Source organism: Nicotiana attenuata, unplaced genomic scaffold, assembly GCF_001879085.1.
Source record: "Nicotiana attenuata strain UT unplaced genomic scaffold, NIATTr2, whole genome shotgun sequence".
Classification (NCBI taxonomy): Eukaryota; Viridiplantae; Streptophyta; class Magnoliopsida; order Solanales; family Solanaceae; genus Nicotiana; species Nicotiana attenuata.
This window is the reverse complement of record NW_017670827.1, coordinates 293,764-308,616: the sequence shown is the minus strand read 5'-3', so window position 1 is coordinate 308,616 and position 14,853 is coordinate 293,764. Positions and strand designations below refer to the sequence as shown.

The window sequence follows — 14,853 nt, the reverse complement described above, 5'->3', positions numbered from 1 at the left end:
TGATTTACTTGGTGTCGTTCATTACTACCCGTGTTCTCCCTTTATTGTTCCTACTGTTTGTAATTTGATTTTCTCTCCGATGTTGATATTACCCCGTTATTTTTATCTCGATATTTTATTATCATATCCTGTTCATTTCATTTGACCAGTAGGTGTCTTGACTGTTCCTCGTCACAACTCCACCGAGGTTAGTCTTGATACTTACTTGGCACCGCTGTGGTGTGCTCATACTACACTTCTGCATATTTTTTTTGCAGATCCAGGTATTGTTCGCTAGTAGCTATGCGGATCCTTGCCGAGGAGACTCAAGGTAGCCCTACTGCTGCATTCGCAGGCTTCGGAGTCACCTTCCTATTTTATATTCTCACTGTTGTACTTATTTCCATACGGTTGTGTTTAGAAATGGTAGCGAAACTCTGTAGAGCTTATGACTTGTACCACTGGGTTTTGGGAAGATGTTCATTGAATAAAGGATTATTTCAGAAGAATTTTAGATGTTATTATTTAGACTTACCTAGTCCTTAAGACTAGGTGCCATCACGAAACCCAACGGAGGGGAAATTGGGTCGTGACAGGTTGGTATTTGAGCTCTAGGTTCATAGATGCTATGAGTCATAAGCGAGTTTAGTAGAGTCTTGCGGATTGGTACGGAGACGTCTGTACTTATCTTCGAGAGGTTGCGGAACTATTAGGACAATCTCACTTCCTTCATTTCTATCGTGCGAGCTTATTGATCTTGGAGTTTGAACTTTTATCCTTCCATTCTCTCACCGGCGGTGAGGACACGAGCTGCGGTTATCGATGACGTTGTTTCTGGAGCAGGTACCGCTAGAGGCAGAGACCGACGAGGAGTACGTGCTGCAGCTAGACCACACTCAGGGCAGTGAGTTTCCGTTGGTCAGGTTCTAGGCATCATGGCGACACAATTTGTGGTTCCAGTTCAGCCCATGGTCAGGGCAGCAACATCCGAGGGAGAGCAACTTAGAATTTGCAAGATTCAAGAAAGAGTGACCCTCTTGCATTCAGCGGTTTGGCTTAAGAGAGCACAATGGGTTTCATATGGGAGTGTCATCACATTATCAACACTATGGGTATTGCATAGATGAGTGTGGTTGCTTTTACTACGTTCCAGCTTGACGGAGCGGCTTATCAGTGGTGGTGGACATATGAGTTGGGTAATCGGCCGATGCAGTTTCACTCACATAAGTTCAGTTTCAGAGATGTTTTGAGAGAGTTTGTACCTCAATCACTTCGGTTCAGCATGGCTCGAGAGTTGGAGTCAGATGTTTCGTTTCAGCAGGTGGTAGGGATCGTTCGCCAGTTAGAGGGCATATGGGACCGGGAGCAAGAGGACAGACAAGATCTGGAGAGAGAGAGTACAGGGAGGCGAGGAGGCCTCATGGACCGAAGAGATCTGCTGGCCCTTATTCTGGAGGCAGGGTACGACATGGTGGAGGTTCGTGGGTTAGCCAGTTTAGTTTGCACTTCAGGCTTCACAGTGATTCAGGTGTTCATGGGTCTCAGAGTACCCATAGCGCACAGTTTCCACAACCACGTCAATAGAGGTGTTGCTTTGAGTATGGAGATGCTAGCCACATGGTGAGAGATTTCCCCAGATTTCGAGCAGATATGTCACAGCAAGGTATTCAGGTGAGTAGAGGGCGCCCAAGAGGGGGAGGCCCGGCCCGTTGATGTGTTTCTTATAGTGGGCTTAAGGCCGTTGCGCCAGATGATGCCATTCGGGTATGATTTTTGATTTGTTATAGTGGAGCACCATCCGTAGTTCATTACAGCTCTACTTATCGGGCTGAGTTCCCCTAATTTTTGCCCCACTTATGGGTGCGTTTCATGATTTACACTTTGTTTATGTGTAACCCTTCTATGAGTGATAGCCGTGTCTATCGTTTGTTTTTGTTTATTATCGAGAGTTATGAGACTAGTAGTAAATTTCTATTGTCCTTCTCGGTAGGCTTGATGTGATTTATGAGTATTTTTTTGGCTACGAGTCGTGATTCTTATGCTCCACCGGTGTGGGAGCCAGTACTTGTTGTAAATTGTGACGAAATTGATCTAGTGAGAGTGTCCAGCTGATTTGGTATGTACTCTACTTGAGATTCAGAGTTGAGGGCAGGACCCTCGTTCTTTCATGTGATTTGATGTGTTGAGACCGGGCTGTGTACCGTGGTGGGAGTTATATCAGTATGAGATCCTTGTGATTCTTTTATATGCTTTAATTCTTTCTTGTTAGGTTGAGTGGTAAATTAGTTTTGATTGAAAAATTTGTGCTTGACGGACTTGTTTGATAGTTCCTTTATCTGTTTCCTTTCCATATTCAGTCAATTTCGTTCTGTGCTTCTTGAGTTCTAGCTTGTGTGGTGTGTGCCCATTGGTATTAGATGTGAATTGGTGATTCGGGTGTTAGTTGTATGGTTTTCGTGGTTATTGTACCATCGTCAGTGCTGTGGAGGATTCAAAAGGGTTCCTATCGAATTTGAGGCTTATGGCCGGTGCAGGATTGATTCGGGCAAATACTGTGATCAGGAATGTTATTATAAGCATATGTGTGGTGTGTATGTTGCGTGGTTGTACTCTGTGGGTGTGGGCATAAGTGGTTGCAGCTAGTTGAGACTGATACCGGATATGGATTTAAAATCAGGTCCCTTGGAAATGAATGAGGGATGGGGAGTTGGGCTTTAAGGCTTATTGGTATTGCTAGAAAGGCTAAATTTCAGTTGAGATGGTGTCGTCAGATCTGTGTGGATTAGGGTGACTTAGGATCACCCGCGGGTGTATGCTGGAAGTGTGCATTAAATGAATTGAGAGCTTCGAGGCGAATCTTGGCACGTTCAAGGACGAACGTTGGTTTTAAGAGGGGGAGGATGTAACGACCCGGCCGGTCGTTTTGAGAATTTAAGCTCCATTCAGCGGCGTAAGGTCTGAAACAACTTCATAATACGAGTATCAACTTGCGTGCATGGTTGAATTCAGTTAACGGATGATTTAGAGTAAAACTAGAAGAAGGAATCTAGTTTTGGGAGTTTAAGCGGTGAGAATTTGATCGGAATTGGACTTTTCAGTAAACGGCCCCAGAAGTAAATTTTTGATGATTCCAACAGCTTCGTATGGTTATTTTGGACTTAAGCGCGCGTTCGGATTGTGTTTTGCAGGTCCGTAGCTAATTTAGGCTTGAAATGCCGAAAGTTGAATTTTTGAAGTTTCCGGTTCGATAGTGAAATTTTGATCCGAGGGTCGGAATGGAATTCCGAAAGTTTGAGTAGCTCAGTAGTGTTGAATGTGACGTGTGTGCAAAAGTTTAGGCCATTCGGACGAGGTTTGATAGACTTTTTGATCGAAAGCGTAAATTGAGAGTTTTTGGAGCTCTTAGGCTTGAATCCGATGTTAAATTGGTGTTTTGATGTTGTTTTGAGCGTTCCGAGGGTTGGAACAAGTTTGAATGATGTTATGGGATATGTTGGCATGTTTGGTTGAGGCCCCGAGGTCCTCGGGTGTGTTCCGTATGGGCTACGGGTCATTTTCCCTTGTTTTTGAACTGATGTTTCTAGTATCCGATATCCTCCTTCGCATTTCCCACGTTCGCGAAGTGTCTCTGCTGGTCGCCTCATTTTCCTTCTTCGCGTTCGCGTAAAAAGCCTCGCGTTCGCGTAGCTCTGTCTCTTCACTCATCGCATTCGCCTCAGTACATCGCGTTCGCGTACTTATGCCATCCCACCCTTTGCGTTCGCGTACTAGTTCACGCGTTCGCGAAGAGCAATCTCTGGGCCATAATATTTTCCTTCTTCGCGTTCGCGTGCGTGCTGTCGCGTTCGCGAAGCACATCTGGGAAGCCTTCATTTTTTTTCTTCTTCGCAAACGCGATACTTCCTCCGCGTTCGCGATGCTTTAATATCTGGGCATAATATAAGTTATCCAAATCGAGGGTTAGGCCATTTTTAGCATTTTTGAAGTTCTAGAGCTCGGTTTTGGGCGATTCCTTGTGGGTTTTTCAAGCAAAACGTTTGGGTAAGTGTTCTTAACTTAGAATTGATTATATTCCATGAATTTGTCTTCATTTTTATCATTTAATTTGTGATTTTAGTTGAGGAAAATGTTGGTTTTTGAAGGAAATTTCTAAAATAAAAAATCGTGATTTGAGGGGCCAAATGGCATCAGAATTTAATAAATTTTGTATGGTTGAACTCATATTGGAATGGGTATTCGGATTTTGTAAAATTTGTCGGGTTCCGAGGTGCGGGCCCGGGGGTCGACTTTTGGACCAATTTTTAGATTTTGTTAGAGATTGAAACTTTATGATCCGGAATAGTTTCTTATGTGTTTTATTTGTGCTTTGAAGTTAATTTGGTTAGATTTGAGCCGTACGGAGGTCTTTTCACCCGAGAAGTGCATTTTTGAGCATTGGTTTGTCGTCTTTGAGGTAAGTATCTTGCCTAACCTTGTGTGGGGGACTTCCCCTTAGGACTTGAGTCTTCCATGCTAATTGTAGTGCGTGCATGCGAGGTGACGAGTGTGTGCTCGGGCACACTCGTCACGGGCTTATTTGTGGGAAAATTGCCTTTAAGGTTCTTAGGTCCTTATGTTCATCCTATGGGAAGTATTCTGTTATGGTTGAGTTGTCTAATTGCATAATTTACCTCTATATGCTCAATACAATATTGTTAGCTTCATCTAACTCTTACCTGTTACTTGACCTTAATTGCCTTAGTTGAATTAGCTGTTCTGTTATTGTTTTGTTAAGGTTATTGTATTTTTCTTAGTTTCTCCGTGATTCTCTTGCTGCCATGTAATCATACTCTTGGTGGTGGAACTTCCTTGTGATTGGATTGTTGGATTGTTATTGATTCCCTTGCCGGGATGTTATTGTTTATATTGTTGATTCCCTTGACGGGATGTATTATTTATATTGTTGATTCCATTGCCGGGATGTATTATTTATACTGTTGATTCCCTTGTCAGGATGTATTGTTTATATTGTTGATTCCCTTGGCGGGGTGTTATTTGTTCATATTGTTGATTCCCTTGTCGGGATGCTATTGTTCATATTTGTTGGCTCGGGATACCAAGAGATCCCCAGCACATATATTGAGGATACCAAGAGATCCTCGGGATACCAAGAGATCCCCAACACATATATTGAGGATACCAAGAGATCCTTAGGATACCAAGAGATCCCCAGCACATATATTGAGGATACCAAGAGATCCCCCAAGTACTTACGTTTGGGACTACGGGACGGAATCCCGGGAGATCCCCTGTCGATATTCTGTGAGTGTAAAAGCACGAAGGGTGATGCCGTGCACTTTCTGCTTTCTGTGTGTAATCGTTGTTATCAATTCAAGTGTTTTAACGGGTTAGATTCCCTTGCTACTGTGGTTTTTTGTGTTGGAACCCATAGTGTTGTCAATACCTTGCCGTATATATACTTATATATATTTCAATACTTCAACCTCAATAATCTCTACATTTTTGACTCTATTAATTTCTCAACTAAATTTTCCTTCAATCGTCTGAGGTTGTATTCTACTTAAAAGGAATTTCTACTAAGATGTAAATTATTAAATCCCATGGTAAAGGTAATAATTCATTCGATGTTGTATTCTAATTACAAATGGTACTCTCTTTATTCAAATGACTTCAAAAAATAACTTCATCTTTTCTCGCTTGCTTTCCTAATTAGTTTAGAATTTGTAATTTACTTATATTAGGTAAATGAGACTTCTTGAACATCTTGAGTGCATTTGTACGGACATTATTTATTGTAGCATGTGGATTTCTCTTGTTAAGAGTGAGATGGAAAAATATGGGAGCACAAGGTGCCATGTGTGTTGAAGGTTCGGAAGTTGAGATTTATGATATGAGAAACCGAGGATTTGAGATGGTCGGGATTGTGTATTAGGCATGATGTGAGTGATCCAGTTGGCATTGCCTTCGTTATTTGGATACATTCTTACTTGTCTATGTTTCTGTTTTGTCAGTGTTGATTTACTTGGTGTCGTTCATTACTACCCGTGTTCTCCCTTTATTGTTCCTACTGTTTGTAATTTGATTTTTTCTCTGATGTTGATATTACCCCATTATTTTTATCTCGATATTTTATTATCATATCCTGTTCATTTCATTTGATCAGTAGGTGTCTTGACTGTTCCTCGTTACTACTCCACCTAGGATAGTCTTGATACTTACTGGGCACCGCTGTGGTGTGCTCATACTACACTTCTGCATATTTTTTTGTGCAGATCCAGGTATTGTTCGGTAGTAGCTATGCGGATCCTTGCCGAGGAGACTTAAGGTAGCCCTGCTGCAGCGTTCGCAGGCTTCGGAGTCACCTTCATATTTTATATTCTCACTGTTGTACTTATTTCCATACGGTGGTGTTTAGAAATGGTAGCGAAACTCTGTAGAGCTTATGACTTGTACCACTGGGTTTTGGAAAGATGTTCATAGAATAAAGGATTATTTCAGAAGAATTTTAGATGTTATTATTTTTGTTGTTTTTCCGCAAATTATTAGGCTTACCTAGTCCTTAAGACTAGGTGCCATCACGAAACCCAACGGAAGGGACATTGGATCGTGACATATCAGGTCCGTAGTTTGGTTCCGGAGCCCGGTACAAGTCCAAAGCTATATTTATAACTTGTTTGTGAAATTTGGTGAGAAACGGAATTGGTTTGACGTGATTCGGATGTCCGGTTGAGAAAATAGAGATTTCAAAGCTTTCTTGAAAATTTCATTTGATTTGGTGTTCAATTCGTAGTTCTAGGTGTTATTTTGGCGATTTAATCACGCAAGCAAATTCGTATGATGTTTTTAGACTGGTGTGCACTTTTGGTTTGGAGTCCCGAGGGGCTTGGGTGTATTTTTGGATCTTTGGTTGAGATACTAGTAAAGTTAAGAAATTTGGGAGTTTTACCAGGGTCAATATCGAGTTAAGATGACCTCTTTTCAGTGTTTTGAAAGCGCGAGCAAGTCCGTAGCGTGTTTTATGATTGAAATTCATATATGGTTTGTGTCCGGGAGGTTTCGAATGAGTTTCGGGGTGGTTTTCGGATCATTTCGGAGAAGTTTGGGTTTTGCTGGTTTCTGGTGCAAAATTGTTCATTCGCAATTGCGAAAACTCTGTTCATTCGCAAATGCGATATCTGCAGCTGAACAAAAGATGACTTAGACGAGATTTTTGATTCATTTCCCAAATTTCAAAACCTAAGCCACAAGAGGCGATTTTCCAAAGAACTTTTCTTCCCCAAATTATTGGTAAGTGAGCTTAAACTAATTTCTTTCAATCTTTCACTACATTTTCATAAGATTCAACCCAAAATCTTAGGTTTCCATGGTGAAATTGGGAGTTTTTGGGTAGAGACTAGGGATTTGACAAATTGGGGATTTAGACCTCAAATTGATGTCAGATTCCAAAACCAATTATATAACCGGGCCTGGGGGTGAATGGCTAATCGGTTTTTTGTCCGAATTTCGGGTTTGGACCAAGCGGGCCTGGGTATTGACTTTTGTTGACTTTTAAAATATCCTAAATTGAATCCTTTGCTATCGTGTGTAGTTCCTAAGGCTTAAATTGAACCATTTGGTTGGTAATTTGCTAGATTCTATTAGTCCAGAGGCTTGTGTGAAGAGAAAAACGGTGATTGAGCTTTGAGTTGGCCGTTGGAGCGAGGTAAGTGTGGGTTAGCCTTGGCTTGAGGGATTAGGTATTATTTGCTTATTTGCTACGTGTTTGAATGTTGAGTACAACATATAGGTGAGGTGACGAGCACCTATGCGTTGTTGTCGAGTCATACCATGCGAGTGAGTCTTTTTCACAAAATGGTAGTTTTTCGTGATCATATTACCCATGCTTTGTTTAGTTTATTATTATGTTGATCGTTCTTATTTGGTATTGATTGAGTATTGATTCAAAGTTGAGGTTGGTATTATGGAACCAATTGTTGAAGTAGGACTTGTTCTTGATATTTCTATCTCCCTGTTGTTATTTTTTCTTTGTTTTGGTGAGGAAGAGTGTTAATGCATGAAGGGTAATGTCGTGCTATGTTTTGTGAGTGTTAATGCACGAAGGATGATGTCGTGTCATATTGTGAGTGTTAATGCACGAAGGGTGATGCCGTGCCATGTTATGAGAGTGTTAATACACGAAGGGTGATGCTGTGCTGTTCTATTGATTATCTGAGGTTGAGAGTAAAAGCACGAAGGGTGATGCTGTGCTTTTTCCGGTACTGTGTTACTAGTTATTATTGGTTCAAGGTGTATTAGCTGATCAAGTTTCTTTACTACTGTGATCCTTTATCTTGTAATCCCCTCAGCATGTCCCCCTTCTGGTATTATCTGTCTACCTCTTACTTGCCATTATTTTGTATATATACTGTTAAATTGCACAAGTTTGTTTGTGTTGTCTTGTCCTAGCCTCGTCACTACTTCGCTGAGGTTAGGCTCGCCACTTACTTGTACATAGGATCGGTTGTACTAATACTACACTGCACTTCTGTGCAGATTTTGGTACTGGCCTGAGTTAACCCCGAGTTTAGCAGCTAGACTTGATCGTCGGGAGACCAAGGTAGATCTGCTAGCGTCCGCAGACCCTGGAGTCTCTTCCTAGTCTTGTTATTTTACTATTTATTTTCCTTCAGAACATTGTATTATCTTTCTGACTCTATTTGTAGTAAATCGTAGTAGCTCGTGAGTTGTGACTCCAGATCCTAAATATTTCAGATATTTTGGGTTTTATAATATTTCGCAAACTCTATTTAGCTTAATTAATTCTGTTATTAAAAATTGGTTGAAGTTGATTTTGTGAATTCTGTAACATTGGCTTGCCTAGCAAGTGAAATGTTAGGCGCCATCACGATCCCGACGGTGGGAATTCCGGGTCATGACAGAAAATAGATGATGAAATAACTAGACTTTATAGAACTTTATAAGGACAAGAAGTACAAATCATGAGCTTCTAAGACTTAGAGTTTAGAAAGCCGGTACGAAGTAAATACATCATCTGTTCGAAATGTACATGAACAAATTAATAAATTTAAAGCTACCAAGAATAAGAGGCAGCTACAACCGGAATACAGGTACGTCTTCAATGCCAACTTCCGCCATACACTGCAACGTCACCATCCAAAATCTGCACGTAAGGTGCAGAAGTGTAGTATAAGTACAACCTACCCTATGTACTCAATAAGTAACAAACCTAACCTTAGGTTGAAAGCAGTGACGAGCTTGGACAACGGTTAGAGTCCAACACTAATAGCCAAGAACAACTCATAATTAATAAAAATAGTACGAGAAACAACTCAAAGATATGATGCTCAGATTGTTCACAGTTACGGAAAAATAGGCATGCTTTACAAGTATAACTGTCACATCCCTTTTTTCACTTCATTAACCCCTCAAAAAATAAATAAAAGTGATTTGTAAAGCTCGAAAGGGTTTTCAATTTTGAAAGTGACAAAAAGATTGTGTTTCGAAGGATTTTCAGATTCGCCACCTGACATTTGGTTTCAATGTGCCAGGTCAGCATTTTTTAAATAACAATTTTTCTTCAAAACACATGTGACTCTTAAACCAGTTTGCACCAGAGATTCAGATAAGGGGGTTCATTTGAGGTGTTAGGCATTCCCCGAGTCTCGTGAAAGTCACGGTTGCATACTCGATCTAGTTGGCCTTTAAAATATTCAAATTGAGGTATAAACACAAAAGAGGCTCGAGGTCGTCCCCACCTAATAAAAGAAAATAAAAATAAAAATAAAATAAAAGTACTAAAAGTTCTATACTATGCTAGGCTAATGCTCCATCGATGATGCCTCGGCCTCCGTTTACATTTACTTCGAAGCATACCCCGGATAAAAATATATACAAGATCCACGGGGCATTCCCCTGAATAAAAACTAAAGAGAACGACCTCTCACCTCGAATAAAAATAAAATAAAAGACCTAAGGTTTGCCTATCCACGTGTGGTCGGCCTAAACATGCTACTAGCGAACGATATAACAAAATAAACAAATAAAAGAAAACTAATTAAAAAGAAAATTTTAAATCATGCTCATGTTCTTTTAACCCTCCTTTTATATATTTATTAATTTATTTAGACCGGTCCCAATTCCTAAGTATACAAGTCAAAGTTTAATAGCTAACGGGCTCGATCTTTCACCTCCCAATATCCAACTATTTTCTTTGTACCTAATTCGTATGGTTTCAGCATCATTAAAATAGTTTTGCAAAGCAATTTAACCAAGTAACTTTCTTCTAAATCAAACCACTATTCCCATCACTTCAACGTGGTAAGCTAATAACAAAAATTAATACATTCATCACATTAAAGATAAGTGAGGCAGAGAAACACAAAAGACAAACATGTATAATGATAAAAAGGAATAGAAAAAGTAAAGAAATGACCTCAAAGTAGCTGGTGTAGAGCCATAAAATTGGAACACGAATCAATTTGGGACCTCATCCGGAAACCGCGAACGGAAGTCCTCGACAGACCAAATTTGTAAGTGCTTTCCCGACGTTGCTGGACTGGTTTTTTCAGCAATTTTGCCGCTGATTTTCAGCCGCCTGTTGGCTGATTTTCACGTTGGTTTCAAGTGGGATTTTGAGGAGTTTCATGGTTGTGTTTTGGAGTCAGTTTTCGTAGCTGATTTGCTGATTTCGAAGGGCTGTTCTTCAGCTAATTTTGAGCTGGAATTTCAGCTTATTTCAGGGAGTTTTAAAGCTAGATGTGACCTGATTTTTTGGGGAGGGTTTTTTAGCAGGTGTTTTTGGTCACTCCTTGGAGCTGTTTTTATGGGAATTTCAGCTGCGTTTTTGTTGCTTGTTTGGACTGATTTTCAACATACTTTCCTGGGAATTTTTGGCTGGAATTTCATGGCTTTTGGAGTTGAAGTTTTGGTTGTGATGGAGTGTGTTTGGCGGAAGAAGAAAGGCAACAGCTGCTGCATTTTTGTTCTTAGAGAAAGAAGCTGAGGCGCAGCTTTCCTCGAGCTCTAAGGTTCCTCCTCCTTTGTTTTTCTTGTATTAGGTATTTGTATAGGAATATGAATTAATTGTGGGCTAAGGGAAGTTTGGGCCGAAAATTGCACCTATCAAAACACAAAATTGGCCCAAAATTCATTCTTCTTATCGTTTATTTTTTGGAAAAATAAAATATCAATACTATTTTTGTATTTATTTTTTAATTTTATGAAAGGTAAATAAACTAAAAGTAACTAGATAAAATATCAATTAGCTAAATAAAAGAAAATATTTTTATAATTTTTATTTTTGTGATAAAATAAAGTAAAAGAGTCAAAACTAGTTAAAATAGCGATATTAGACCTAAACTAAATATTTAAACGCTAAAATGTATAAAATCTTGGGAGGGTCAAAAATTACTTGTTTACAATAACAGTAAAACCCAAATCTTTCACCGAAACCACCAAAATATGAGTAAGTAAAAAATCTGTGATTTTTCTCAAAAACTTTCAATAATGGATAAGATGTTTCAATCTCACATAGCATGAGGAAAGTACATCTCATTGCCTACATGTCAATGTTCATATGAAGTCATGAATGTAACAATGTCGTGTAGCATGAGAAAATGCATCTCTAGGCTTGTATGTCAAATATACATGTCAATGCAATGCATCACAGTGATGAACTCATGTACTCATACTTTCAAAGTACTCAATCTCACTGTCTCGCACTCTCGCTCATCATGCTCAATTCCTTAGCACACTCAGTCACTCAGCACGCTAAAAATCTCTCTGCGCTATACGATGGCTGCTGCGGCGTGCAACCCGATCTATATATAGCCATAAGGCCTGTTGCGGCGTGCAACCCGATCCAAATATAGCCATAAGGCCTGTTGCGGCATGCAATCTGATCCACATATCTCACTCACAACACGGCTCTCAGGCCCAAACTCAGACATCAATCTCTCCAGTCTTCGGGCTCACAAATCCCATGCCAATCAGCCCAAACAATGATGACATGATGTGACAATAAATGATAACAGATACTGAGATGATTTGCAAATGAATGAATATGACTGAGTGTGTAACTACAATTTAAACAAATAACTCAATAGCTGAAATGACCTCTATGGGTCCCAACAGAATGAGCATATAGCCTAAACATGGTTTTTAACATGGATCACAGCTCAATTACTCTAGCACGTAAGAATTTCATGGATAAAGACTGTAAACATGTGATTTTTGACCCTCCCCAAGATTTGTTATATTTTAGCATGTAAATATTTAATTTAGGCCTAATATCACTATTTCAACTAATTTTGACTCTTTTACTTTATTTTATTACAGGAAAATAAATAAAAAAATAGTTTCTTTGATGTTTTGTAGTCATTTTTAATAGGTTAGTGTTATTTTAATAGTTATTTTATTTAAGTAGGATTAATTGGTAAATAATGTAGTATTTCAGTCTTGTTCAAAGAGAAAGAATACAATTAGGGCTCAAATAACCTATTTTCTAGGCCTAATTTTCGGATCTAGCCCAAATTCCCAAGCCCATAATTCCTAGGCTCATACCCCTTAACCTAAAAAAACCCTATAAAAACACAAAAAAGAGACCTAAACGCGGAAGATCCCTAACTTTGGAAATCCGCCGTTCAACACAGTAGACCCCCCCTAACGTCTTCTTCTTCACACACAAAGAAGCAGCCATAGAAAATCTTAGGAGATTCAACCTAACATGGCTTGACCATGAACAGCCGCAGCAGCCATAAACAAGCATCAACCGTTGAGCTTCATCTTCTGGAGACCCTATCTTGAGCAGCTAAAATACACAAAAAACAGACCCCTATCTCTAACGAAAACTCTAGAACACCATAGCTGTGCCTGCTGCTTCATCTTCAACCTTCAACACCCTTCTTCTTCAACACAAAACCCTAGAACACCGCCCTTCCAGCCGCACCACCCCTGCGACCAAAATCCAGCATCACGCCATCCACCAGACGACCCCAGCCCTTCTCCAAATAACCAGCGACCACCGGCTACTATTTTCATTCCAAAACGAGAGCAACAACAGGGAGGAAAAGTTTCTGCTTTTTCTTCTCGTTCTTTGGTTGTCGTAAAAAAACAGCGGCGTTTCAGTTAAATTTGAATTCCGTTAAAGCCCGTTCGTAGGTCGCTAGTGTCATTCATTGGGTCTGTTCAGTTCCGTTCGAGGTTTCCGGACAGATTTGGGTTCCGTCGAGTTTGTCACTGGAGGAGAGCTTTTTGATAAAATTGTAAGATTCCTTCAGAATTTTCAATAAGGTTATTACATCATTAAATCAATAACTCTTGTAGACTTGCTATTAGATTTTCGTTGTATGTGATAATAACTTGATAGCTTTCTATTTGATAATGACCGGAAACGTATCTGTAAATGAGAATAGAGGTACGACTGAGGCACTATTGCAATTACTGTGCGTGCCTATGACAAGCTTCTATGAATCGATGCTCTTCATTTATCAGGATAGGTTGTAGCTCTGGGCCGCGTTACTTTAATGGAGATTTTGGAAGTAGATAATGTAGTGGTCAGCTGGTACACGTTCGCGTGACTTTGGCCAAATAATCTTAATAATAATAATATGTTATTAGTTGTGTACACGTTCGCGTGACACGAGTACGTTTGTAAAACTGATAGTCGTAGCTTGCTTTAGGCACGTTCAATATACCATCGTGATTGTGTACACGTTCGCGTAACATAATTACGATTTTAAAACAAAAATCGGAGTATGCGTTCGCAAAACTTCGGCCAAAATTTCTTAATAATAATAAGGCATTACTAATTGTGGACACGTTCGCTTGACATAATTTTTGACGCGCCAAACAAATGGGTACACGTACGCGTGACCTGTTGTTAAGATAATTGCTTAATTAAAAGAGGTAAACGCACATAGGTTCTAAAATGGGTAATTAAACAATTTAATAAGCCAAGTATGATCAAAGCGACCGTGCTAAAACCACGAAACTTGGGAATGCCTAACACCTTCTCCCGGGTTAACATAATTCCTTACCCGGATTTCCGTGTTCGTAGACCGTAAATAGAGTCAAATCTCCTCGATTCGGGTTTCTATACCGATGACTTGGGACACCATTAACTATCCCAAGTGGCGACTCTGATCTTAAATAATAATCTCGTTTCGATTGTCACTTTAATCGGAAAAACTCCCTTATACCCTTTCCGGGGATAGTAAAAAAGGAGGTGTGACAGCTCTGGCGACTCCGCTGGGGACAAGAACCTAGAATCTCTGGTTCAGGGTTTAAGAATTCGAGCTTGTTAAAATGATTTTTACTTGGCTTCATTTATTGTTAATATTACTGTATTCTGTGAACCTTTTGTGCTGAATGCTATTTGTTTACCGCTTTAATATTGTTTGAATTTGTATATAACTGTCTTCTTACGCCACCCCTCTGAGTCTTCTAAAAATTGTGCACACGTTCGCGTGGCCCGCTTTTTCTGTAGAAATTATACCAAGTAGAACGAGGCTGGGCCAGCAACAAGGCCGGGTAGACTTTAGTGCTCCAGTTGTCCGCTCGGGCAACCCAAGTCTAGAACACAATCCCAGGATTTAAACCTAGAAAAACACAGCCTCATGACGGATCCCTAGTAGGAAAGTTTGTTTGCATCACGTGCATTTGACTTAGGGGACTCAACACAGGTGTTGGGTCCGTCTAGGACAGGTGTACCCAAAACATAAAAGACCATCCTGATGCATCCTATGTGCTACATGTTGCATTTCTCCAAGGGCAAAAGGGTCATTTGGCGGACCAATTTTGGCTGAGGGTAAATGAGAAAGAAAAGAGGGTGAAGTGTGAAAATGAAGCAAGTGGGGCCCAGTTATAATTTTCTTT

The 14,853-nt window shown here is 40.0% G+C and overlaps 1 long non-coding RNA gene across 1 annotated transcript; it reads right to left on the bottom strand.

The window, feature by feature from the left end:
• Positions 1-8,905: 8,905 nt before the first annotated feature.
• LOC109243715 lies at positions 8,906-10,636 on the bottom strand. The gene is made up of 2 exons (XR_002070598.1): positions 10,412-10,636; positions 8,906-9,139 (listed from the first exon to the last, which is right to left on the bottom strand). It is a non-coding gene; the product is annotated as an uncharacterized LOC109243715 (long non-coding RNA).
• Positions 10,637-14,853: the final 4,217 nt, after the last annotated feature.